The sequence below is a fragment of the Conger conger genome, chromosome 16, assembly GCF_963514075.1.
Source record: "Conger conger chromosome 16, fConCon1.1, whole genome shotgun sequence".
In the NCBI taxonomy this organism is placed as follows: Eukaryota; Metazoa; Chordata; class Actinopteri; order Anguilliformes; family Congridae; genus Conger; species Conger conger.
In genome coordinates, this window is record NC_083775.1 from 1,858,025 (window position 1) to 1,862,205 (window position 4,181).

The following is a 4,181-nucleotide window of genomic DNA, read 5'->3' on the forward strand; positions in this document are numbered from 1 at the left end:
AATGATTCTGCAAGGTTCTGCATGGAGGAACGGTCAAAACCCCCTCCTAATCTCTTCTCTAACCTTATCTCAAATTATAGGGAAAAAAGCCCCATGGCTGTGCTCTATGCCAGGGGTGCCTGCACAAAGGATTAAACCGGGGGTGCCAAGAACAGCGGAACCTGTTTTTTATGGAATTGTTCAGCAGGGGCAGCGGTAAGAATGTTGGGCCCTCTGGAAGGTTAGGGCCCTGGGCCCTGGCCCCCTTCTCCCACAAGCAGTCACTACATTAAAGCCTAAAAAGAGTCTCATCACCCTGCTCGCATTTCACTAAAGCCCCATAATTATCATCAGCACATTTTCATATTGAAAATGATGTGCGTGTCTCCACTGCAAGCATACATGAGGCTCCAGAATTATTGGCACCGCTGTCAAAGGCTGCAGAAAACTAAAAATTAATTCAGTCCAACGTGCATGAAGAAGTGCATTCTATTAATAATTCAATGGAATCAACAAAAGTCCGAAATTTCTTTAAAATTAAATTACAATTATTTCTCCAAAAAACAAGTTCCGCAATTATTGGCACCCCAGTTTAATACTTTGTGCAAACACCCCTAGCAAAGATGACCGCCACAAGTCCTATAATTCTTAAACTGCGATTCTTGGTTGACTTATGGACCTCACCATTTTCTTTTACTGTCCATGTGGATAATGTGCACTTGCTTCCTCATTCGGGCAAGTTTGCAACAATCCCATATGTTTTCCGACTTTTTATTGTGGCAATTACAGTGCTAAGTGGTATGTTTCACCATTTATGCATGTATTTGTACCCATTACCCAATTTGTGATGGTCAATTACCATCTGTGTCTTCTGAATTGACAGCTCTTTGGATCTTCCCATGCTGATGGATGAAGGGATTTTGCATGCTTGTTACCTCATTTTTATATTCTAGTGAAACAGGAAGTGATGGAATGACACAATATAGTTCCTTTAAACTGAGATCATTGGCAATTTCACTTCGTTTGATTTTATTTACAATGATTTTTAGGGGTGGAAAGAAAATTCTGGCACCTGTAATTTTCAGAAAAAAATGAGATTACTCAATAAAAAACATTGAAACATGAGAGTACATGTATTGAAATAAAAGTATATTGTTTTCCCGTACGTTTGAACATAGAGATCATTGTCCATATTGTCAATGATATGCAGCCTTATTTCTAATAAAGATGCCTATAATTCTGTAGCCTGCGGGTTAGTGATTTATTTTGATTGGCAAAGCAGCCAGCAACAGGGATATTAAGAACCAAAGTCTTGCCAAAAACTAAATCTTAAAAGAAATCAGTTTCTCCACATGAATTAAGATAAGCATTAATCAAGTTAAAGTAATTCTCTGAATTACTGCAAGATAACAGTCCTCATCAAATGTTTGTGGTAGCTCACCTGCTCTAGAGAGACAGACATCTGAAGTCTACATGAAAGCAAAAACAAGTGATTAAAGTTGTTTTCTTGCATACTATCAGCAAAATTATGAACATGGCAAGATGAAAAATGGGCTACTTATGGCTTTGATATCGATTTTTCTTTTTAACTGAAAGGGTAATTAGATTCCGCCGATGGCCAGACGACTCGGTAACAGCTTATATATATATATATATGTGTGTGTATATATGTGTGTGTATATATATATATGTATATATATATATATATATACAGTGCATCCGGAAAGTATTCACAGCGCTTCACTTTTCCCACATTTTGTTATGTTACAGCCTTATTCCAAAATGGAATAAATTCATTTTTTTCCTAAAAATTCTACACACAACACCCCATAATGACAACATGAAAGAAGTTTTTTTTTGAATTTTTTGCTAATTCATTAAAAATAGAAAACTAAGAAACCACATGTACATAAGTATTCACAGCCTTTGCTCAATACTTTGTTGATGCACCTTTGGCAGCAATTACAGCCTCAGGTCTTTTTGAATATGATGCCACAAGCTTGGCACACCCATCTTTGGGCAGTTTCGCCCATTCCTCTTTCCAGCACCTCTCAAGCTCCATCAGGTTGGATGGGGAGCGTCGGTGCACAGCCATTTTCAGATCTCTCCAGAGATGTTCAATCGGATTCAAGTCTGGGCTCTGGCTGGGCCACTCAAGGACATTCACAGAGTTGTCCTGAAGCCACTCCTTTGATATCTTGGCTATGTGCTTCGGGTCATTGTCCTGCTGAAAGATGAACCGTCGCCCCAGTCTGAGGTCAAGAGCGCTCTGGAGCAGGTTTTCATCCAGGATGTCTCTACATTGCTGCATTCATCTTTCCCTCAATCCTGACTAGTCTCCCAGTTTCTGCCGCTGAAAAACATCCCCACAGCATGATGCTGCCACCACCATGCTTCACTGGTATTGGCCAGGTGATGAGCGGTGCCTGGTTTCCTCCAAACATGACGCCTGGCATTCACACCAGAGAGTTCAATCTTTGTCTCATCAGACCAGAGAATTTTGTTTCTCATGGTCTGAGAGTCCTTCAGGTGCCTTTTGGCAAACTCCAGGCGGGCTGCCATGTGCCTTTTACTAAGGAGTGGCTTCCGTCTGGCCACTCTACCATACAGGCCTGATTGGTGGATTGCTGCAGAGATGGTTGTCCTTCTGGAAGGTTCTCCTCTCTCCACAGAGCAACGCTGGAGCTCTGACAGAGTGACCATCGGGTTCTTGGTCACCTCCCTGACTAAGGCCCTTCTCCCCCGATTGCTCAGTTTAGACGGGTAGCCAGCTCTAGGAAGAGTCCTGGTGGTTCTGAACTTCTTCCATTTACAGATGATGGAGGCCACTGTGCTCATTGGGATCTTCAAAGCAGCAGAAATTTTTCTGTACCCTTCCCCAGATTTGTGCCTCGAGACAATCCTGTCTCGGAGGTCTACAGACAATTCCTTTGACTTCATGCTTAGTTTGTGCACCGACATGCACTGTCAACTGTGAGACCTTATATAGACAGGTGTGTGCCTTTCCAAATCATGTCCAATCAACTGAATTTACCACAGGTGGAATTAAGCTGTAGAAACATCTCAAGGTTGATCAGTGGAAACAGGATGCACCTGAGCTCAATTTTGAGCTTCATGGCAAAGGCTGTGAATACTTATGTACATGTGATTTCTTAGTTTTTAATTTTTAATATATTTGCAAAAAAAAAAAAAAGAAACTGCTTTCATGTTGTCATTATGGGGTGTTGTGTGTAGAATTTTGAGGAAAAAAATGAATTTATTCCATTTTGGAATGAGGCTGTAACATAACAAAATGTGGGAAAAGTGAAGCGCTGTGAATACTTTCCGGATGCACCTTATGTATATATATATATATATATAAACCCACGTGTTAGCTCTAGGTCGCTAAAATTAGCAAAAAGAGAATTAAAGGCACCACACAACGGTTTCTTGGCGTTTTACTTTGACAGCACATCTGTCTACATCCGGCATTCAGCCGTTTTAGTGGCGGCTCCAGCAGCAGCCAAGGCTGTAGCAGGATGATACGCGCTTGGCTGCTCATGCTATATCAGTGAAACATTAGATATGAAATCCAAACTAGATAGCGAGCAGATTATGATTAACCAGCACAATATGAAATAATTATTTAGGATATAAACGAACAAGCTAGGAAACGTTAGCAACAACAAGTAAAAAAATAAATAAAATACAATAAAATAAAGAAAACACAAAAAAAAAAACAGCTAATATTTTACAATATAGTTCCTGTTTTCCCAGCGAATCACTTAAAAGCATTTTGGTGGAAATCAAACATCTTTAACTTTACAGAAGTTCGAAAATAAAGTTTCTGTCAACTATTATGACAGTATTTTCGTGCACATTTCTCAAGGGTGCCAATAATTCTGGACCTAACGGCCTGTATTAGTTTATAGATCACTATGTGCTTGTTTCATATTGCTAAGTTCACAGTAGAATTCCACTGAATGTAACATTAGCAGACACTCCTGCCCACAGCATAACACACAGGGGCCATGTTCTCACACGCGAAGGTAACTGGTAGGGCTGCACTCTGGATATCTACAGGAATTCAGCGCAAGTGCATTATCCAGTCAGTCAAACCTGGGAATCCAACCTCCGTCCTTCCCGGATAGCGAGCAAGGCCCGGGGCCAGATCTGCCCAAAGTCAGCCAGATCCGGTGTGGATCTGGCACGGAGTCGCTGGC